The following is a 24,542-nucleotide window of genomic DNA, read 5'->3' as shown; positions in this document are numbered from 1 at the left end:
CAAATGAAAACGCATTTCTGTTTTGTTTTACTTTCAGAACAATATGAGAAATGTTATGCAAAGCAGCTTTCTTTTTAAGTGCTCACATCTCTGTGAATGTCAAAAATTCTCTTCCACACTAGGACTCAATCAATTCTCAACCCTCCAGTTCTACACCTTCCAATTAGATAATAAGCACTACCTGGAATTTTTAAGACTACATGAAAGCAGGGTTGGCAAAAACGCCCAAGGTGAAACTGCACCACAGAAAACGTACTGAGTAAATCCTGACGTAGCGCAGTGTAATCCTCCCTTTTGCATCTAAGTATCTGAGCATGAAATGACAACACTAAAAAATATGTTTTGCAGTTTAACAATAACTGTTTCCTGTTTACATAAAGAAACTGTCATTGGAGTAAAAACTACATCTTCATGCATATCTTGGGTTAAACTGTTTTAGTTAAAAGAAACACTGAACAGTGGTGATGGTTTTGTATGCAAATTGAGTCCTTTATTAAAATGCAAAAAAATGACACAGATTTCTTGCAATCGTGAACGGAGACTGGATGACCAGTGCACTACCATCAAAACTGATCACAGAATTCTGATCCGCCAAACTTGATCTCCAGGAGTATATTCGGCAAATTTCTGTTGCATGAGATGGCATTAGAACACTGGCACGCATTGGAAGAGCTGGCTTTCTCACTCCGTACATCTCTCACAGGCTCTACTCATCAAAGTACTAATGATTCCTGCTGAACTCTAAGGAACTCCTTCCCACAGAAGGAATGTACCCTGGGCCGCTCACAGACAACGCTCTCCCGCCGCCGGCGCTGGCCGGGGATGCGGCCCCGAGACTCCCGCAGCCGCGCGCTGGCTCAGGGACCTCCGCAGGACGCGGGCGGGCGCCGGGGCCGGGTCGAACTGGGGCAGAGTGACAGGCTCCCAGTCGTGAGCCTCACAAGCAGATCTTTCTATCTACAATATCCCGGAGAGGAGTCCGGGTCGCGTCGCTCGCACCGCCCGCGGGGACCCGGCGTGAATTTACACGCTCCCTCCCGCCGCCTCGCCGCCTGTCACGGCCCCGGGACCCGCTCAGCCCCTCCGGGGATTCCCTTCGTCGCGCAGTACTCCCCCCCGTAAGCAGCGCCCCCCTGTGCTCCTCCCTCTCTCGGGCAGCCGCCTCCTTTCCCGGCGCCCACCCAGCGGGGATCCACCAGGGCGAGGGCTGAAGACCTCGCAGGACGCCGCGCGCCCGGGACAGCGAAGCACCTACCTTCCCAGCCACCTGGGAGGCTGCAGGTCCGGGCCGGAGCCCGAGGCTCAGGGCGCGCGGAGCGGTTCTGCTTAAGGCGCAGGGCGCCGGGCTGCTTGGGGTCCAACCCAGCGTGCACGCCGCGCACCTCCCCGCGCCGGGCTCCGCGCTCTCCCGTAGCCCGGCAACGGCCGCCACCCCGGAGCCCCGCCCACCAGGGCCCCGCCCTCGCCGTGGCTCCGCCCCCGCCCAGAGCCCCGCCCCCCAGGCTCTCCGCTGTGCCTCCGCCCAGCCCCCACTGCGTCCACGGGCCAGCTCTGCAGTCGGGGTCTTCGGAGGCCCCCATCCCGCGGCTGCTGGAGCGGATGAGTGTGAGGCTGACTGGGGTCTTGGGGATGGGGGACCGGAGACCACCAAGAACAGGGCTGTGTTGGGAGACTTTCCTGCAGAGCAGAGAGGGAGGCTTCCTTTCCGCCCCGGGTGTTCCCCACCTTTCAGCCTTTCCCGCGTGGGTCCGCATCCCACCCAGAGGGGATACGGCGGCCAGGTCTGCGCTGCTGCGCCTGAGATCGGGTCGGCCGAGGTCGCAGACCTCGGGTCCCCCGCGGGCAGGGACTTGCCGGGTGCGCGTTCCCACGGACGCCTCCCGGGGAAGTCCGGGGAAGCCCGAGTTCGCCTCCTGCAGGCCTGGAGGCGCTCGGCCCGAGGCTGCCGCACCCTTCTGTGCACTAACTTGCTTCTTCAAGGAGTTAAAAACACTTTAAGAGAAGGGGCATATTGTGTTCCAATTTGCATCTCTGACAGTATCAGTCATTCAAATAAATGTTCAACCAATGCTTTCTGAGTGGAATTGAATGTACCAGCTCAGGAACTACCTTCTCTGACTTCAACCAAATGTTCTTCTCTCTGACCTCCTTTTGCCCTTAGAGACAGTAACACATTACCGAGTTCATTAGTTCTTGAATCATTTCATGTGTTTTGACAGATTTTCCCAGTTAGCCTGTTAGCTCATAATAGAGAGAGAACCTGTTGTTAGCCTGCATGGGCTTGGGATCTGACAATCTGGTCCCAATGCCAACCTGTTCATTCACTAGTTGCATGACTTTGGAAAAGTTACTTCACCTCTCTAAGCTTCTGGTTCTCCATCTGTAAAATGAGTTGCTTCATTGGTGGTGGTTAAGTATTAACAGATAAGGTATTTAAGTACTTAGGCCAATGCCTGACACTCACCAAATAGCCATTCTTAGTAGCAATATATCCTCTTAACAATGCCTAGCATCAATCAATAAATGATCATTGACGGTGAGGAAAAGGACATTGAACCTCGGCACTCCAGCTGTTAGATTCATCTAATTCTTTAAAGAGACTCATTAAGTTAAACACAGTTGGCCCTCCACATCCACGGATTTCACATCATGTATTCAACCAACTGCAGATTGAAAGTATTTGAAAAAAAATGAATAGTTGTGTCTGTACTGAACATGTACACTTTATTTTGTCATTATTCCCTAAACGACTATGTACATAGCATTGACATTGTATTAGATATTATAAGTAATCCAGAGATGATTCAAAGCATATGCAAATTTATACCATTTTTTGTAAGGGACTTGAGCATCTGCAGATTTTGGTATCCAAGAGGGTGTCCTGAAAGCAGTCCTCCTCAGATGCTGAGGGAACACCATAGTTCCCACTTACCTTCACTTGAGTGTTACGTGATTTGGAGACAGTGTCTGAACAAAAACTCGGGCACACAATTGAGCACCATGGTAGTATAAAAAGAATTCTGTTGGCCGGGCACGCTGGCTCACGTTTGTAATCCCGGCACTTTGGAAGGCCGAGGCAAGCGGATCAGCTGAGGTCAGGAGTTTGGGACCAGCCTGGCCAACATAGCGAAACCCCATCTCTATAAAGATACAAAAATTAGCTGGGCGTGATAGCAGGCATCTGTGATCCCAGCTACTAGGCAGGCTGAGGCAGGAGAATCACTTGAACCCAGGAGGCAGAGGTTGCAATGAGCCGAGATCACGCCACTGCACTCCAGCCTGGGCGACAGAGTAAGACTCGGTCTCAAAAAAAAAAAAAAAAAAAAATTCTGTGATCCTTAGGCTCATGCAAAATGAAACTGGATGCTTGGAATTAGGACTGGGAGCATTTTACTTCCTTTAAAACACTGCATATCATTAATGGGTTAAAATTTTTATGGGAAAAGCCAAATTGCTGCAACGATCTTGACAGAGGTGTTTGTTTTTAAGATTTATGTTAAAGGTTAGTTTTCTGAAGACAGTTTTAGCAATATCTGAGCTGATACAAAGTGCATTTGTTTAAAATATTTTTCCCCAAAAGTTGAACTGAGGAAACTTGAAAAACGCCTTGAAAAAATAGTTTCAGTGATAAACTAGCTCACTGGAAGCAAAGCTAACGAAAAATTGCCTGACTTCTAGTCATTTCTAGTGTAAATCGCTATGCCTTGGGGAAGAAATGGAATAGAATGCAAGCTACAAGAGAATATGAAATTTTGTGTCTTTGATTTACAGTGTTCGGCATATAGTAGGTTCTCATTAAAAATTTGTTGAATGAATTAGTAATTGAGAGTGAAAATCTCAAAGGGTAATAAAGTTTTCCAAATACAGTTAAGAAAATAAGTGGAGGAGGAGCCCCCAAGACCTAGCTATTTAAGTAATTGCCAATACCCACTACTGCCAATTATAGACTGTCAGCACGGGGCTAGGGGAGCACTGTAAGGCCAATGCCCAGTGACTTCCTGAATGTCACACACCAAGTTAATTAACAAAGCTGGAATCAGAATCTGGGCTTTCTGTGTCTTAACATAATCTTTGCCATACCATGGGTGCATAAACCAATATATATATAAAACCCAGGGAGGCTATTTGTATATAATTTATATAATGTGGAGCTCAAGACACTTACAGAGCAAAGTTGTTACCAGTTGCAGCACTTGCACTGATACAATGAGTTTGTGATATCTTGGCCCTGAGCACCTCATTGGCTAGACCGTTTTCATGAGTTTGATGAGCGATGAGACAGGCCATTGACTCTCCTTCTCTCCTTCCTGATAAACATGGTGGACTCCCCTACCTAGGGCAGCTTAAGGCCAGACTGGCTGAGCAGCAACCCATGGTGCTAAGCTATGGAGCCACCAAAGCATGGGGGGCATTTAACAGAATGGAGAAAATTATCCTTATCAGAACTCCTCGCAAAGAGAGTGGGTTATGTTGGAAGGAATGGTTTTATGAAGACAATTGAAACCCCCACCAGACTTCTCCTTCTCATCAAAGAGAAAATTTAAGTCACAAAGGAGGGTGTTAAACTACCTACTTCATCTAAAGAAGTGAGTATTGATTTTGGCAAGTGAGTGGGTTTGAGCTAACAACGTTGGAGCCAAAACTGAATGACTAGTGACAGTAGAGGAGAAATTAAAGCACAGCCACCAGGGAGCCTCCCTCTGCCCTCCCATCATAGAGCTCACCCAGGCGGACAACGTTTTAAAGAACCACCCTTTAGAGGGGACCAAATCACTCATTCTTCCAGGGTGGCTTGGACTGGCCTTGCCATCACAGAAAGAGAATCCAACTAAACCAATGCCGGATGGTTGAGTTCAGTTCACTCCTGAAGCACAGGGAGAGCAGATTATGCCTTCGTGGCTTAGGGAGGTCCTTTATGGCCAACCTGGCAGAAAATACTATTAAAAATATCTAATAGTTCTTACAATATATATAAAAGCAAAAAAAAAAAAAAAAAAAAAAAAAAAACCGGAGCCCACATTTTTGGCCAAAATTTTGGCTATAATGTTTGCTGATAGTCAAGTTCAGCTTTGTGTAATTCTTGTAAGAGAAAGAATGAACTGCGTAGCCCCAGAACGAAAAAAATGTAGACCGCAATGCTGCCACTGAATTATTCCTATAATCTTGCACATGGTATTTATCCTTGCACAAGTACTTAATATATATTATTGAATTAATTGATAATGAGTGAATTAATACATATTAGGTCATGTTAGTAATAATCGTGTTTACATAGGAATCATAAAGAGGGTGATAAGCCCTATTATGAGGGCAGGTGTTTGGCCATGAGAGTCCTGTATTTGTATAAAATTTTATCAATAACTAAATTAAAATTTTTTACACAAGATATATATATACACACACACACACACACTCACACACGTATTTTTTGAGACGGAATCTCACTCTGTTACCCAGGCTGGAGTGCAGTGGTGCAATCTCAGCTCACTGAAAGCTCCGCCTCCCGAGTTCACGCCATTCTTCTGCCTCAGCCTCCCAAGTAGCTGGGACTACAGGCGCTCGCCACCATGCCCGGCTAATTTTTTGTATTTTTGGTAGAGACGGGGTTTCACTGAGTTAGCCAGGATGGTCTCGATCTCCTGACCTCATGATCCACCTGCCTCAGCCTCCCCAGGTGCTAGGATTACAGGTGCGAGCCACCACGCTTGGCCCCAAGATATATTTTTTTCAAGGAAGAAAAATAAAGAGTGAATGAAAACATGCTCAAGATTCTTAACATAACCAAACATGATATGAAATACATATCATATCATGTTTGAAATGCACATTGCGTTTGTCAACTGAAATGTCACAAAATCCCACTGGGAATTTCCCTGGAGGAAAATTGACCTTTAATTATTAAATTTTTTGTGGATGCCATTGGCATCTTCTAAGAAAATATCAATTCCTTCAAAACACACAAAGATGTGTTGATATAACGCCAAACTCCTATATACACATACACACAGGGACAAACACACAAATACATATGTAATTCCACATTGCATTGATGCATTAAACTTTTTGTGAAAATTATTTTACTTGTTAAATTATGGGTAGCAGCTACTGTGTTTAGACAGCTTAGAAGTCCAGAAGCAGAAGGAACAGTTGGGAAATAATCGGACTAATCCAGCTGACTGACATACCTATCATGGAAACAAAACAAATGCACTCCAATAGGAAGTGGCTGTCTTTAGTTTTCCAACTAACATTGTTGTTTGATGAGCTACAGGGTGCATCTGTTTAAGCAGTTGTTGGAAAGCAGACCCCGCATGATAGACTGGAAACAACATTGGACTAGAAGTGGGAAAATCAGCCATGTGACCTTGTTAAGATAGGGACATTCATTTTTTATAGGCTCAGTTTCCTCATCTGTAAAATGGCCATAAAAATTCCAATCCTGCTTATTTCATAAAGATGATGTGGTCAACACCTTCACTTCATACATGAGAAAACCCTCTTGAGGTCTTACAGCTAATTGGTGACAGTATCAGGACTCGACATGAAAGTCCTTTGAAGACTTGGACTTTGTGTGGTCACAGAGCTGCCATTGAAGCAACAGATAGGAAAGTGCTTTGAAAAATGTCACATAAGGGTTTCGTTCAGTAGAAGTAATAGGACTATATCTGCCCGTCATTTTGTGGCAATTAATTAGGAAATGCCTTTTGAGACTGTACCTGTACCTTCAGATATAACCATCTTTCTTTTAAAATCCAATACACTCTGTTTCATTTCTCAACAATGACACAAGAAGTAAACAATTAACTGAATTAACTCAAACACTGAAGTGGATTTTCAAGGACTTGACTTGCCCAAGCTAGTTTTCTACAAAGCCTAAATTAATCAGATAATTACTAATTCTCCCCTTTGTTTAGTGCTGAGGAGAGCTTGTATTTGTTAAAATGATCCTAGCAGCAGAATAAACATTCATTTAAAATTTTTTAAAATCCCAAATCTGAACTAAATGAGCAAGTTTTCAAACACACTATTTCTTTAGGCACCGTCTCCAGTCATTGTTTTAAAAGGTTAATTTTCTTTATCTGAATGTGAACACTAACACCACTTTTGTGATTAAAAGGAAGATTTTAAGCAAACAAATTTTAAAAATATCAAACTAAACCGATATTGCAAGATATTGTGAACGTGATTCGTTGTACTCTTAGAAAGAAAAAAAAAGCAAATGCCTCTCCTGGCATGACTAAAAACAACAGTTAAATCTTTAAGATTAAATTATTACTGACACACTTTAAAAATATTATCAGTTTAGCCTGGCTTTAAATAACCTCCACTTAACAACTAGTAAAGTTTTAAAATTAAGTAAACAATGCTAATTACCCTCCTAGTATCAAGAGGAAAGTGTAGAAAGTAATTTGATTAATTGACTCTGAAAAATTAATTACATATGAAATGAGACTCATTAGACATTTCCTGTTTCATCAGAATTTCAGACTGAAGGATAACTAGTCTTATCACTTATGGTTTCTTTGTGGTTCAGCTAGCATCAAATAGACTTGTGATAATAATTAAATCTTTTGCCCAGATAAATTTAGGACTAGAACATTAAAAAAAAAAAAAAAAAAAGCAAAAAAAAAACCCATTGCGAACAAAGTAACAGTGTTACTTTTCCACTGTGTTTAGTTCTTATATTTCACTGTAAAGATTTTGCTCTGTGTGCCTGTGAGCGCGAGTGTGTGTGTATCATGAACTGACAAAGAAATAACAGTTAACTTCCAAATTCAGTACAGCAATATAATTTGGTTTTGTCATGTTGGGCATTAGCTAAAGTGAAAATGTGACTGAAATACTTTATGTAACATAATAACTGTTGATTACTCAGTTTTCATAAACAGTTGGCAAATTTTAACTTACAACAGCTGTCACTATAAATGTAAAGTAAATGTTAATTTAGGAATATTAACCTTGTGAATATTTCTGAAAATAAGGCTTATGCTATTTCCAAAGGTTATAGAAAACCACTAGAGTATTTTTAGCCAAACTTAGTGCAACTTTATCCTCACTGTTTTTAAATTCTTCAGTTTTACACATAAAAGGCTTTAATCATACTTGAATGGTTTTTCAGTGATTCCCTTGGGTGTACAAACTGCATAAGGAAATATATTTGATAGATTTACATCTTGGAAGTGAGAGAATAAATAAACTAAAGAAACAGTATTGCCAGAGATACATTTTACTCTCTTATGTAAGAAAACAAAGAAAGCATTTTCAACAAGCAAAGTTGCACTGACTGTTTACTAAATAAGGTAACCCATAAATACTTAGAGCAATTATAGCTCACAGATCTCAGGGGCTGAAGTTCCGGTTGCATGCTAAAGTTAGCACTGTTCTGTTTTGTCCTGTTTGTACAACTCATTTCCAAGTAAAATTTGCATGACAGACGGCAAACCCTCTTGTACAAACTACTAAAACTTGCATCAAGTTCCATAGTTACTCTGATACACACATTCAGCATCATGTAGTATTCAGTTGTATAAATGCTTTCTAAAAAATGAATTAAAACCATTCTTTTCTCAGAACACATGCACAAAATGCAGTGAAAGCCACAACAAAACTTAAAACAGAGTACCTGCAACGTGCTGAGCTCTTTGCAGAACTTACCCGTTCAACAGCTTAGTTTCTCCTGGCAGCACTTCTATACCAAATGCTTCTGCCTTCCCAAAAATGTGTGTCAGCACAAGCCCAGACGAAACTTCAAATCCAGGAAAATAAAATTAACCATGCAGATCAAAGGCAGACGAGCAGGGAGATGAAATGCCTGTAATCTGATCAGTGATCAGTTGCTGAACATCAAAGGCAGGGCTGAGTTTATATATATGCATGGATATCAAGAAAGTTCACTTTTAGCAGGTAGTTACCCTCCCGCCTCCTAGTCCACACAGTCTTTGTTAAACATGGATCACGTTGTTTTCCTCCTCTTTTTTGCAATAAGGCAATGCTGGTAATTCTCCCATGCTTGGGCTGAGTGGCTGGCTCTGTAGCTTTTTTGGTTCCCAAGCTGTGTTGCGGACTGCGTGTTGGAAGCTTTTCCTAGTGCCAGCGGGTTCTGCTTTATCCCTTTCATCTCGCTGAACTGCAGATCCCATGACATCATTCAGCGCCGTGGGACTGGTAGGAGAGCTATAATTCAGCCTGTGGGGGAGTAAAGCTCCAGAGAAGCCAGAGTTTGGCTGATTTCTAATCACGTTAGACTATTGTGCCTCACACAGGACAGTTTCTGTTATCTGTCTCCCAGCTGGAAAGGACAGCAACTGCTGCTGGATGCTTCTTGGGTGATAAGATCCCTGATGGATGGAAGTGCCAAATGACAGCATTTAATTGCCTCTTCGCTGATAAAAATCACAATTTCCTACAGAGACTGGGTGTCAAACATCCAGCAGAGTTAAATAGCACTATGAGACCACTCTGGAAAACACCCAAGGACACTGCCAGATGGACCGGGTGACATTTTCACATTCTGTTTCCCTTTTCAAAGTGACAAGTCTTTAAGGATCTTAAGGAAACTGACCTTTCCTTGAAACATACATTATTAGGATCTGATTGCCAGTCACACCGGGGTGTGTTAAGTAGTTAAGCAGCAGATAACCAGCAGTTCGTGAATAAACTGCTATCTTCCACTGGCTCACTTAAGACTTTGGGCAGAGATTTAATCTCAGTCTTTGCCTCAGTTTGGGACTCTGGAAATCAGATTTTAAAGCAATATCTACTTCTTAGACATAATTCATTAACACTTGTTAGGCCAGGCGCGGTGGCTCAAGCCTGTAATCCCAGCACTTTGGGAGGCCGAGACGGGCGGATCACGAGGCCAGAAGATCGAGACCATCCTGGCTAACACGGTGAAACCCCGTCTCTACTAAAACTACAAAAAAAAAAACTAGCCGGGCGAGGTGGCGGGCGCCTGTAGTCCCAGCTACTCGGGAGGCTGAGGCAGGAGAATGGCATGAACCCGGGAGGCGGAGCTTGCAGTGAGCTGAGATCCGGCCGCTGCACTCCAGCCTGGGCGACAGAGCGAGACTCCGTCTCAAAAAAAAATAAAAAATAAAAAAATAAAAAATAAAAAAAACACTTGTTAAGCATTTTAAAATTCACAAAGGAAGAATTATATAGAACAAAGCATTTGCCCTGTGATTATTCCAAAGCCATGTTACTTGCCTTTTAGGGCTGTTTCTTCCAAACTCATAGTTTGGACTTTCAACTCACTAAAACATTACCACCTTAGCCTAATTCTTCATATTTTAAAATTAAATATATTGCTCATTATTTTAAAAATTTTAAGCTATTTTCCTTAACACTGTCAGATTCAATACAATATGATTATTTTATTTTTAGTATTTAGTAAAATAGAAGATAAGAAGAAATTTCATCTTCCTTGAAATCCAGGATATGGTGCTTTTCTGATTCTCAGACAGTTCTTTCATGGAATGAAGACAATTTTTCTATTTTATAATGGAAACTCACCAACTTTTAGGAGGTAAGTTAAAAATATTTTTGCAAAACTTAGGGGATAGTAGAACTCAGTCTTTTTAAATGTAACTTCCCTCCTTAACTGGTTTTGTCTAATTTTTCCTGATGTGATATTTGAAAACGTTGTTTATGAAGTATTTATTTCCAGACTTCTATGATTTTTGAATAATTTTTAATAGCCAAATATTTAGATTGAACAGTTCATGAGTTCAGTATAACATTTAAATAGTCCTGTTGATTTTTCAATGTTTCTTGTATAATTTTTCTACCTATACATCATTTCTCACAAATGCACAGAGCTCAAATGGGATTTGAACTGGCGGGTGTCATGCTTAGGGACTTCCTTAAAGCAGACCAGGAAAATTCCGGTGGCATCTGGGCTTCACATACGTTTCCTTGGCGCCTTGAACCCATGAATACAAAGGAAATATTTACAAAGACAAAATATTTACAAGAAGGCATGTGCCCATTTATTTTCTGAAGTAGTCCAAACCTACCACCAGCAAGGAATCCATAGGCCATCAGCCTGCCCTCATGATTAAAGTTTCCCGATACACTGATATGTTAAATCGGAGCAACTAGACACTCTGTAAGATTCATTGGCTAAGCCAGTAGATTCTGTGTCTTTATAGAGTTCAACACCAGTAGGAATAGCTGAAGGACTGAATTCGGATTCTTGTGTTCCATTGGAAGCATACAGGAGGCTCTTGAAAGCAGGGACTGGAATGAAAACCAATCAAATGATTTTCAATTTATGCAAATCTCCCCAAGCAAGATTTGTAGTTCAAGATACATCTAGCAATGCAATACCATCTCCAGTGGAAGAGTTTATTCACCAAGTCACTGAGCATTATTTTGAATTGGTCTTCTTGTGGCCAAGAACACCCCACGTGTGAGATGAAAGGGGGCTAAGGCTAGGGGCCCTATCTGTCGTCTGGACCAGAGTGTGGCTAAAGGCCGGCCTGGCTGCAGTAGTGACCTCTTGACCTGCGGCTCATTTAGCACTGTGCCTAGCCAGCCCAGCCCCCTTCGTTGTGGGGTGTGGCCTGGACCGTTGTTGTTTCTGAACAGCACCAGGAAGGGGAGCTACTGCCAAGCTTTTCTCTTTCCCCACCAAGAAGCTTAGATTAGTGTGATTACATCAGTGTGATACTGTGGTGATAAGAGGTCCAGCACTGCACTCAACATCATTGTCTGTTGTAATGACACCAAGTTACAGCATTTGATCGATGATTCCTATGCCATGTCACAGTACACTTGGCTCATCTCAGTCTTTTTGCCAAGCTGCCTTTCCGCGACCTGGCTCTGCAACATGGTTGTGGCAGCCATTGGATCCACAGTGGGGAGCTCCAGGCTGCACGAAGTGGTCAGTGTTTGAGATGACGGGCATGCCGGTTACTCTGATCTGATCACTACACCTTAGAGGTATAGAAATGTCACTAGGTGCCAATGAATATGTATAGTTATTATTAATCAGTTAAAAAATAGAATAAAATAAATGAGAAAACTTCAATTGTTCATATCCAAGAATGGAGGGACTGTGTGAGATTCCTGATGGGTGGTGTGGCCTCATGTCACCCCCAGTTGCCTCTGTGTGCTATTTTCTTCCCAACACTTGGAGCGTGGTTCCTTTGCTCCTTTATCTTGACAGGTGGATAGTGTAAATTCTTACCATTTTAAGACATAGGTCAGGTGATAACACATTTTCCCCATCAAGTTTCACAGTTTTTACAGTTGTCTGCATGTCTTTTCTGATGCCATCTTTTCTGTTCAGAGGATACATCCTGGATTATATCAGACAAGCACAGCTCTATTGCATACATTAAGAGGAATCATTTCTGCATTTGTTTCAACTGAACACTTTTTAGAAAATGAAATAGCTCATGGTTATGAAAAGAACATGGACACTGGGGTCAGGAAGGCCTGTGTTCAAATCCCTCTTACTACCTGTACTTGAATAACAGCTTAGGCAGTGTGGACGAAGGCTACCTAGTCCCACTGAGATTTTGTTTCCTAAGCTGCAGGAAGGGGATAACACCTACCTCATTAGTGTTGCCAAAATAACAAACTTAGTTGGAGAGCATCAGGCGGAATAAACCCTCAACAGAAGAGCTAAGGTTCCTCTCTTTTCTCTGTAACTATTAGAGAACCATAGGAAAATGCCAACATTTTAGCTGAGGGCTCAAACTCAAACTTCAGTATTCTAAAGGGGCAGGACAGGCTCTCCCACAGCTCCTCGGCTGGTTATTCAAAGCCAAGGTAACCTAGACATCCTCAGGTCCTTCACGATGCTGGGACCGCTTGTACATGATCTGGGACCAGTGGTTGCTGTCTGGGACTGTGGCCCACATAATCATAAAAAGAAAACGGCTGAAGCCTGTTACGGGTTGGATTGTATCCCCCTAAATTCCCATGTCGATGTCCTGACTCCCAGAACCTCAAAACATGAGCTTATCTGGAGATAGGGTCTTTACAGGGGTAATCAAGTTCAAATGTGGTCATTAGGGTGGGTCTCAATCCAGAATGACTGATGTCCCTATAAAAAGGGAGATTTAGATAAAGAGGCAGACACTCACACAGGTAGAATGCTGTGTGGACATGAGGATGACCATCTACAAGCCACAGTGAGAGGCTGGAAACAGACCTGTCCCTCACAGCTTCAGAAGAAACCAACCCTGCTGATACCTTCATCTCTGACTTCCAGCCCCTGGAAGTGTGAGATGACACACTGCTGCCGTTGAAGTCTGTGGTACTTTGTTATCACAGCCTCAAGAAACTAATACAAAGCCACTATCCAACAAACTGCAAAGAGGTGCAGCTCCCATTTTCCTAATGTTCTGAAGCCTTACATTCTCCTCATCAGCATCTGCCTCCTACAAAGCGCCCCCAGCTCTGGTGGACACCCCCTGCCCTGCTGGACTGCTTCCTACCTCGTGGGCAGAAGGCTCCTTCCTTTTCTTAAAGGGTCAGTTCAGGGAGTACTGTTCAGTGAAGCTGAGTATGACTGAAAGTCACTAAAGGTAACTGGGATAGAACCCAGTTTTTGGCTACTGTAAATAAAGCTGCCATGAACACTTCATGAACCTGAAAGAGCCAGTCCTTCCAAATGGATCCTGAGTGGCTAACTGGGTCTAAATGCAGAATGGATCCAGGTCACAAACGTCTTCTGCATTCTCTGAGAAACCACAAGCTCGCATGATTTGGGGACTTTCATGGCTGTCTGCTCCTGTTTATACCTCCTGATTTGATGGGTGCTGGGAAGTCTCATCTTGACTCCTGGATCTAACAAATAGACTTGTGACCTGCATTGACCAATCAGAACCAAACACACTTGCACCCCTCACTTGCAGAGCAGACCAGAGTGGGAATCCGGGCGGGAGCTTTTTCTGTAAAGGATAACCCATCTCTCTGTTCTCAGGGAGAGTATCTTTGTTTTGTACTGAAGGAAGGCCGGGTCTCCCTGGTTTGCAAACTGCTTACAGGAATAAAATCTTTCTCTTTTTTAAGGAAGATCCTTTTCAGTGGATTTGCTGATAAAACTTGTGTACAAGTCTTAGTGTGGATATGTATTTTCATTTTTGTTAAGTAATACATAGGAGTAGAATTTCTGGATGATATGGTATATATGTATGTTTAACTTCAAAAGAAACTGCCAAATTGTTGTCTAAAGTGTTTGTTCCTATTTACATTCCTGTTGGCAATATAGGAGATTTCCATTTGCTCTACTTCCTTGGCAACACGTGATATTGTCAATTCTTGTCATTTCAGCTATTTAAATACAGTCTAGTAGTAGCTTACGATAGTTTAAATTTGCATTTTGTTGATGCTAGCACTCAATTTATATATAGAGAGAGACTTTACTTTTTAGAACAGTTTTAGATTGACAAAAAGATTGAGCAGTGACTACAGAGATTTCCCATACATTCCCTGTGCCCCACTCAGCTTCCTCTATTATTTGCATCTTGCATCACTGTGATTATTTGTAATAATTAATGAATCAATATAGGTGCATTATTAACTAAAGTTCATAATTTACACTAAAATTCATTCTTTGTGCACGGACCTCTGTGGAATTTTTTTTTTTTTTTTTTTTTTTTTTTTGAGCTAGAGTCTTGCTCTGTCACCCAGGCTGGAGTGTAATGGCATGATCTTGGCTCATTGCAACCTCTACCTCCCAGGTTCAAACGATTCTCCTGCCTCAGCCTCCTGAGTAGCTGGGATTACAGGTGTGAGCCACCACTCTTGGCTAATTTTTGTATTTTTAGTAGAGATGGGGTTTTGCCATGTTGGCCAGGCTGGTCTTGAACTCCTGACCTCAAGTGATCTGCCTGCCTTGGCCTCCCAAAGTGCTGATGTGAGCCACCGCACCTAGCCAGACTTCTATGGATTTTGCCTAATATATAATAATATATGTTCACCATTACAGTTTTGTACAGAGCAGTTTCGCTGCTCTAAAAATCCCCTGTGCTCCACCTATTCATCCCTCCTTCCCTGCCAGAGCCCCTGGCAACCACTGATGTTTCTAAAGTCTCCATAGTTTTGCCTTTTCCCGAATTTAATGTAGGTAGAATTATATGGTATGTAGTCTTTTCTGATTGACTTCTTTCTTAGCAATATGCATTTAACTTTCTTCCATGACTTGCTAGCTCATTTCTTTTTATTGTTAAATATTCCATTGTCTGGATAGAGTTTATCATTCACCTATTGAAGGACATCTTGGTTGCTTCCAGGTTTTGTGATTATGAATAAAGCTTCTATAAACATTCATGTGTAGGTTTTTGTGAGAATGTAACTTTTCCCTAGGAGCATGATTGCTGGATCATGTGGTAAGACTCCAGTTAACTTTTAAAGAAACTGCCAAACTGTCTTCCAGAGTGGCAACAACATTTTGTATTTCCACCAGCAATGAATGACAGTCCCTGTTGCCCTGCAGCCTTGTCAGCATTTCGGGTTATCAGTTGTCATTGATGTTTTTAATTTTAGCCACACTAATAGGTGTGTGGTGGTATCTGTTTTAATTTGTAATTCTGTAATGATGTATGATGTTGGGCATATTTTCATATGCTTATTTATCATCGTATATCTTCTTTGGTGAGGAGCCTGTTCAGATCTCTTGCCCATTTTAAAACTGGGTAGTATGTTTTCTTATTATTGAGTTTTAAGAGTTCTTTGTACATTTTGGATACAAGTTCCATATCAGATATGTGTTCTATAAATACTTTCTCCCAGTCTGTGACTTGTCTTTCCAGTCCTTCAGCACTGTTAGCTTCAATTCTTAAAGGTACCTCAAGCAAAATTGGAAATTAGAAATACTTATCCAAATTGCTAGCCAATAGAACAACTAGTGATTTAAATAATCTGTCAAATCCAGAAGGTGCCAAAGTAGCAAACTGTCTGTGAATCAGGCAAAACTATCTCTTATGTGGCGGTTCTGATATTGACAAAAACAGCAACAAGGACAAGTTAATTCAGCAGATTCACACATGTGCACCCTGCATCTGCGATGGAAAGGGTGCTTTGTGCTGGAAACTGCCGCAGACCATCCAACTGCACGCAGCTGCCTTCTGCTCTCCAACTTTGCATAAGAGACTCCAAGTCACTCTTACCTGCCATATTGCCCTCTAAATACTTTGCTGAGCCCAGGCTAGCTTTCAGAGAAGCTATCCAACTCAGATCTTATAATTAATCAAATGTTTCCCATTTCCTTTTCTGCCTCCTCAGCATTGATCCTGATTAATATACCAGGCTAATTACGAATCTCGGTTCTCAGTAGAGTTTGACAATGCTAACAAAAACTGTTGGTGAAACAGCAGGACAATGCCAAAGGAGGCACTAAGAAACATCTTCAGAATAATACTACCACTACCAAAAACAGATCTGTGCTTCATCAGGAAGTATGTTAGATAAAGACAGGCATGCCCTTAAAAATGGATTCAAGAAATGCCGATCTAAATACAGTCAAAGCATTCAGTAACGCAACCACCCGTCCAACGGAAGGAGCACCCAGCACATAGTTGGAGCCAAATACACAGAATAGTTAGAATAACCGATGAAAATCAGGAACATACAAAATCTATTGTGGGGGAAAAAGGGAAAATACAGTGGTCCTGCTAAATGAAACTGAACTGTAGTGTCAGGCGGTAATACAGAGGGAGAATCCTTCAATTTCGGAGAATGAGAAATAAGTTAAGAGAATGTTTACAAATACAGCTTATAGTATATTTTGTAAACAAAACTCCTAAGGCCAAATTAGATTTTCTTCTCCTCTAATACACATGATAGAAAATAAAGGCGGTTTTAACTGTGGAAGAAATCCTATCTGGCACCACATACTCATCATAAAATTGCTTTGTAAAAATTTTTTGTTTTGAGATAATTTTAAAGAGGAATCGCAAAAGTAGTAGAGGAAGTTCTCATATATCCTCCACCCAACTTCTTTGTACGTGAACAGCTTACATAATCATAGAACAATTGTCAAAATTAAAATATTAATCTTGGTATATGTATATACAATACTGTCAATTAAACTGCAGAATTTATTCAGAAGATTGACTCCACGGTGAACCATTCTATGGGTTTTGACAAATGCACAGTCGCGTGTCCATCACCGTGGTTCCATCACCCCCAAATCTCCTCATTCTCTCTCTATATTCAGCTCCTCCCCACTTTTGTTTGTTTGTTTGTTTGGAGATGGAGTCTCACTCTGTTGCCCAGGCTGGAGCACAGTGGCACGATCTCGGTTCACTGCAACTTTTGACTCCCAGGTTCAAGTGATTCTCCTGCCTTAGCCTCCTGAGTAGCTGGGATTACAAATGCCCGCCACAACACCCGGCTAATTTTTGTATTTTTAGTAGAGATGGGGTTTGACCGTGTTGGCCAAGCTGGTCTCGAGCTCCTGACCTCGTGATCCACCCTCTTCGGCCTCCTAAAGTGCTGGAATTACAAGCGTGGACCACCGCACCCGTCCTCCTCCCCGCCGCCTGTCTAACCTGTGGCAACCACTGCTCTGCTTTCTCTCCCTGTTGTTTTGGTCTCCCTGCGTCAGATTGCTAAGTCATCTATGTGAAAGATACAGGTTGTTTTGTGAGAATCTTCTGAGCTGGTTTCCAAAGTGGCTGCACCATTTTGCATTCCTTCCAGTTATAGATGGTATTATTTCTTCCTCAGGTATCACATTGTTATAAAGCATATACTATGGCACAGTCGCTATTTCTCATCAGCAGAAATTCACTACTTATGGAACACTCTTAAGTTTATCAAGGTTACTTCCTATCTGCTCTATGAGTCTCAGAGTTTAGTTTCTATTTATTTTCCAGTTTTATAGATAATTGAAAAGCAAGTAAGAGATACATATATTATTGGATGTAGATATAAGGAATTTTATGAGAGGAAACTGTTTTAGTCAACTTTTTGCCTTCTAGTGTCTTAGTTAGGTAGGTAGATGGCCTCTCATATAGGGTGGACTTGGCTTGAATTCCAGTACTTATGTGTGAACTTCTGAGTATGAGTAAGTTACTTGAAACTTCAGCTTTCTTGTTTCTGAAATGGGGATGATAAGAGTACCTACACCTAGGGTTCTTGTGAACATCAGAATAGTACTGGCATGCAGTAAGCATGGAACACACTTTAACTCTCAGCTATTTAAAGTGTTGCTAAAAAAAATAGTCTTGTCATCTTTGATTGTAGCAGATGAGAAAAAATTGTTTCCCGTTGGAAGAGAAAGTCTCTGTAATTCTGCTTTTTCTAAGCATTTCTCATGTTGAAACAAAAAGGATATTTTTCATTTTGGCAAACAACATGTTTTAGAGCATTTGAAAGTGGAATTTCACTTTCAAATCAAAAATCTGACTTTTAAATTTTTATTTATTTATTTATTTATTATTATACTTTAAGTTCTAGGGTACATGTGCATAACGTGCAAGTTTGTTCCATTTGTACACCTGTGCCATGTTGGTGTGCTGCACCCATCAACTCGTCAGCACCCATCAACTCATCATTTACATCAGGTATAACTCCCAATGCAATCCCTCCCCCCTCCCCCCTCCTCATAATAGGCCCCGGTGTGTGATGTTCCCCTTCCCAAGTCCAAGTGATCTCATTGTTCATTTCCCACCTATGAGTGAGAACATGCGGTGTTTGGTTTCCTGTTCTTGCGATAGTTTGCTGAGAATGATGGTTTCCAGCCGCATTCATGTCCCTACAAAGGATACAAACTCATCGTTTTTTATGGCTGCATAGTATTCCATGGTGTATATGTGCCACATTTTCTTAATCCAGTCTGTCACTGATGGACGTTTGGGTTGATTCCAAGTCTTTGCTATTGTGTTTTTAAAAATTGGTACTGTGGTATTACAGTACCAATTTTTTCTTCTTTAAAAAAGAGTATGTAAAATTAAATAGTTAAAGCAAGAAGCAAAAGCCTTATTCTCTATACGTATGAGAAATCCAAAGTGTATTAGGACATTTTTCAGAGGGAATATTTTGTTCATGTTAAAATTGATTGTTACATATACACCATTCTTTAGATGAAGGTATGAAATTGCAAATGAGATTCTCTCAAAATAAATAAAAAGAGAGAGAGCAGAAAGTTCAGTGATTGACAGGGACCTTCTTACACAGGTACAGCTAGACAGTAAGCCAGTCTTCCACTATCCGAGGGGTAGGGAGCCCCAAAAGAGAGGAGGATGTTTGGTGTTTGGTCCTCCAAGAGTACATGAGCCAGGAGTGTGGCAGAGGCAGGCATCTCCGTGGAGACGGGAGGAACACCTGGGAACACAGGAGAGGTGGTCTTTGTGTGGTGGGGCGGGGACAGTGTTGGGCAGGGCAACGTTTTGTGATTCTGCTCTCCGGGAGTGGTGCGGCCTTCCTAAAGACACGGCAGAGACCTGAGGAGCTGGGGAGACACAGGACTTCTTGCGCTATGTCTAAGGGGTCATCTCGAAGGGCGGGATGTGAAAGAGGAGAATGGTAAATACCAACCAGCAAAAGATGGCGGAAGTCTAGCTGGTGAAGGCAGGAGAGTGATGAAAGGGGAAGAGCCCCAAGGCTGACAATAGATGGGACGCTGGCAGGAGAGGCTGTGTGGGCAGAGGCGGGAAGGTGTCCAGCCCTCCCTTGAACGTCTTGATGATCTGACAGCTCATTTGGGGTCTCTAAGAGGCTGAGGACACTGGGGAACTCTCAGTTTCCACATGCATCCTGCTTGACTAGCTGCCTTCAGCCGGGTGCTCCGCAGGCTCTTAATCAACTCCCCCAGCTCACAGGCCGGGATACCAGGGATCAGAAAGGCCACGTCACTTTCCAAGGTCCTGTGGCCGAAACTGACCTGAGGCCTGTATGACTCTAGATCATACTATTTCACTATTGTCTTCTGTTAATTAAATCAAATATCTTTCTAAAAGGGTGTTTTAGTTTTCACAAGCACGAGCTCTGCCACTGAAGTGTTAATGGCCTCTGTAAATCGCCCTGGGCTTCTTAGGCCACAGAAATCTGCTACAGGAGGCTTGTGGACTCCCCCTTTTAAAAATGTTTTATTTCGAAGGCTGAGGCAGGAAGATTGCTTGAGTCCAGGAGTTTGAGACCCCGAATTCTACCCCCAAAAAAAGTGGTGAGTGCCTGTAGTGCGTGGTGAGTGTTTGTAGTCCCAGCTACTCAGGAGGTTGAAGCGCCAGGATCTCTGGAGCCCAAGACGTTGAGGCGGCAGTGAGCTAAGATTGTACCACTGCACTCCAGCCCAGGCAACAGACCAAGATATATCTATAAAAAAAAAAAAAAAAACACTCCAGCCCAGGCAACAGAGCAAGATACATCTATTAAAAAAAACCAACACTCCAGCCCAGGCAACAGAGCAAGATATATCTTTAAAAAAAAAAAAAAAGTTTAATTTCAAGCATTTTTTTCTTTTTTGTGATTACAAAACAGCATGATTTATTACAGAAAACTGAACAATTATGGAAAAAACAAAGTAAAAAAATTACCAATCTCACCCAGAATTCTAGTTTTCTTCTTTAAAAAATATTATGTAAATTTAAATAGTGAAAGCAAGAAGCAAAAGCCTTATTTTGCACCCAGAGGTAACCCCTGTCAACAGCTGTTGCACACACTTCCAGAAAGATATTCTTTGGATTTGAGAACACGAGCATAGCTCAGCAACTCCTGCTGCAGCAGTTCTTCCTTACTGGCAAGTACTGGAGAGAGGGAGGTGGCTGACGTGCTGTGCCTTCTGCCAAGGGTGTTCTTCCTCTCTTACTTGTTTAACCTTCTCGCTGGTATCTTAAGTGCTACTTCACTGTGATATTTAATACACGAAATGCGTTTCTGCTGCTTTATCTCACAATTGTATCTACGTGCAAAGCTTTATGAAACAAATGCCTCTGACAATCACCTGCTTTGTTGGAAATGTCTCTTGACACTGGGGGAGAAATTGCAAAATAAGACACTGTCGTCAAATGAGGTTCCTAAGAAAAAAGGTCTCTTGTGTTGGAACTAGAATAGAAATTGCACCATCTCCTCTCTAAAGGTCTAGCATGAAAAGAGAAACATGACTCAGAGATCAGCACATCAGAGCAGGAGTCTGTAATAAAAAGTCAACGGACATGCGCACAGAGAAGGCGAGCGCCTTCCTCCTCCCGCCTGTTCCAGTCCCATGGCACACGTCCACGCCGCCGACCCGAGAGGGGACATCTCCTCAGTGTATCTGTGCTGGTGTGTGCAGACCCCTCACACGCACCACACATGCAAACACACCATATACACATTTCACACACATACCTCACATACACCTCACACACACTACACACACCACTCACATACAGTTACAAATATGTCATACACACATTTCACACACATACACACCTCACACACACCACACACACACCACACACATACCTCACACGCCTCACACACACCATATACACATTTCACACACATACACACCTCACACACACCACACACCTCAAACACCACACACCTCACACATCTCACACCTCAACCCCCGCCACACACCTCACACACATACACCACATACACACCTCATACACCTCACCGCTCACACACACCCCTCAAACACATACACATACAAACACACCACATACATATTTCACACACATGCACACCTCACACACACACACCACACACACCACTCACACACATACAGTTACAAATATGTCATATACACATTTCACACACACACCTCACACACACCACACACCACACACACCACTCACACATACACATACAAATACGCCATATACACATTTCACACACATACACACCTCACACACACCACACACATACCTCACACACCTCACACACACGCACACACCATATACACATTTCACACACATACCTCACACACACCTCACACACACGCACACACCATACACACATTTCACACACATACCTCACACACACCTCACACACACTGCACACCACACACACCACTCACACACATACACATACAAATACGCCACATACACATTTCACACACACCACACACGTCACATACATACACCACACACACCTCACATACATACACATACAAACACACCATATACACATTTCACACACATACCTCACATACACCTCACATACACCACACACCACACACACACAAATATACCTTATACACATTTCACACACATACACACCTCACACACACCACACACATACCTCACACACCTCACACACACACACACACACACCATATACACATTTCACACACATATACATCTCACATACACCTCACACACACCACACACCACACACACCACTCACACACATACACATACAAATACGCCATATACACATTTCACACACACACCTCACACACACTACACATATACCTCACACACCTCACACACATACACACCATATACACATTTCACATGCATACACATCTCACACACATACACCTCACACACACACCACACACACCATACACACATTTCACACATATACACACCTCACACACACCACACACATACCTCACACACCTCACACACATACAAAAACACCACATAAACATTTCACACACATATACACATTCACACGCATACACACGCAAACACCTCCAACACATACACACACCTCACACACACCACACACCTCAAACACCACACAGCTCACACATCTCACACCTCAACCCCCCCCACACACCTCACACACATACATACACCACACACACACCTCACACACCTCACCCCTCACACACACCCCTCAAACACATACACAAACACACCACATACATAATTCACACACACACACTTCACACACATACACACACGTATACATACTTCACATACCACACACCTCACACACCACACACATCTCACACATCTCACCCCTCAAACACAACTCACACACATACACACACACCTCACACACAAACACACCACATACATATTTCACACATATACACACACATACACATACTTCACACACCACACACTTCACACACCACGCACCTCACACAGACACACACCTCACACACCACACACATACCTCCCATATCACACACATATATGCGAACACACCTCACACACACACCACAAAAATACCTTACACAGACCTCACAAAAATACACCACACAGACCTTACACACTATACACACCTCACCACAAACACCTCACATACCACACACACAAATATACCACATACACATCTCACACATATACACACACACCTCACACACATACACACAAACCACACACAGACACATCCAGACCACACATGCCACACACAAACTCACACACTTCACCTATATCCACACACCCCACACACACCATGCAGACACGTAACACACCCACCTCACACATAAACACACCACACACATGCTACACAAACTCACACTAGTGTCTCCTTGTTTCTAACAGCAAAATCAAGCCATCGAGTCACCTTCAGAGTACTTAGCCTTTGTGCTGGAGGGTTTTCAGTGTTTGCATGTCGTGTGATGTCAATATTTTTAGATGATTGTTGCTAAGGTATAAATGTTTTCTTTACCCGTGACAGTGAGCTCTCACCTTGAGATAAAGTCTCCAATTTAATTCACTGGATACGTGCACACATATACCACATACACACCTCACACCCCACGTATCACACATGTACACACCACACAAATACCACACAGAAACACACCACACACGTCACATGAACACTTCACACACATCTCACACATGCACACACACACCTCTCACAGACACACGTGCACACATCTCACAGACACCCCCAACATACTCCACACATGCACACACACTTCACACTATCCACACATGCTTCACAAAGACACATCCACACAAACATACCACACACACCACACACACACATCTCACACACACCCTACACACTCCACACATGCACACACACTTCACACTATACACACATGCTTCACAAAGACATCCACACAAACATACCACACACACCACACATATACATCTCACACACACACCTACACACATTTCACACACACACATCTCACATAAACACTTCACACACCACACACGTACAAACGCCTTACATGGAAACACACACACCTCACAGACACCTATCCTCACACACTTCATACAGACATATACAGTCACACACACACCTCACTCACACACTATACACGCCTCACACAGGTACACATACCACACATGCCATACACACACTCAAGCACATACACACTTTTTTTTTTTAAACAAAAAGGTGCTTATACTATCCTCTACTATATTGTTTTGTGACCTACTTTTGTAGATTAAAGGTGTCAGAATGCTAGCATATTTCTTTATTGGTAGACATTATTTCCAACTGGTTATGGTAAATGACATCATAGTTCATACCTTTGCTGAGTGTGCTAATATTTACACGGGAAAGATTCCTACAAGATTTCTCGGTTTGATGGTGTGCACATTGGAAATGATATGGTACTTCCACACTACTCTCAAAAAGGTCGGGTCAGTGGATGATACTGCCAGCAGTGTGTGAAATGAAAACACGTTGTTGACGCAAAACCTCACCTTTGCCAGCATTGAATTCTATCAGTA

General features: G+C 42.5%; 1 protein-coding gene across 3 annotated transcripts in view; it reads right to left on the bottom strand.

Moving 5' to 3' along the window:
• The window catches only part of TNFRSF19 (TNF receptor superfamily member 19), a 105,885-nt gene extending 97,122 nt beyond the window's left edge, over window positions 1–8,763 (bottom strand). For 2 of the 3 annotated variants that reach the window (XM_008021723.3, XM_008021720.3), the window contains exon 1: window positions 1,256–1,444. The gene's annotated coding sequence lies outside the window, so the exon portion shown is untranslated. Of the gene's footprint in view, window positions 1–1,255; window positions 1,445–8,655 lie in introns of those variants that run through there. The other variant, XM_008021721.3, reaches the window with a different exon arrangement.
• Window positions 8,764–24,542: the final 15,779 nt, after the last annotated feature.

The sequence above is a fragment of the Chlorocebus sabaeus genome, chromosome 3, assembly GCF_047675955.1.
Source record: "Chlorocebus sabaeus isolate Y175 chromosome 3, mChlSab1.0.hap1, whole genome shotgun sequence".
In the NCBI taxonomy this organism is placed as follows: domain Eukaryota; kingdom Metazoa; phylum Chordata; class Mammalia; order Primates; family Cercopithecidae; genus Chlorocebus; species Chlorocebus sabaeus.
The sequence above is the reverse complement of the archived record's forward strand: the minus strand, read 5'-3'. Positions and strand labels throughout refer to the sequence as shown.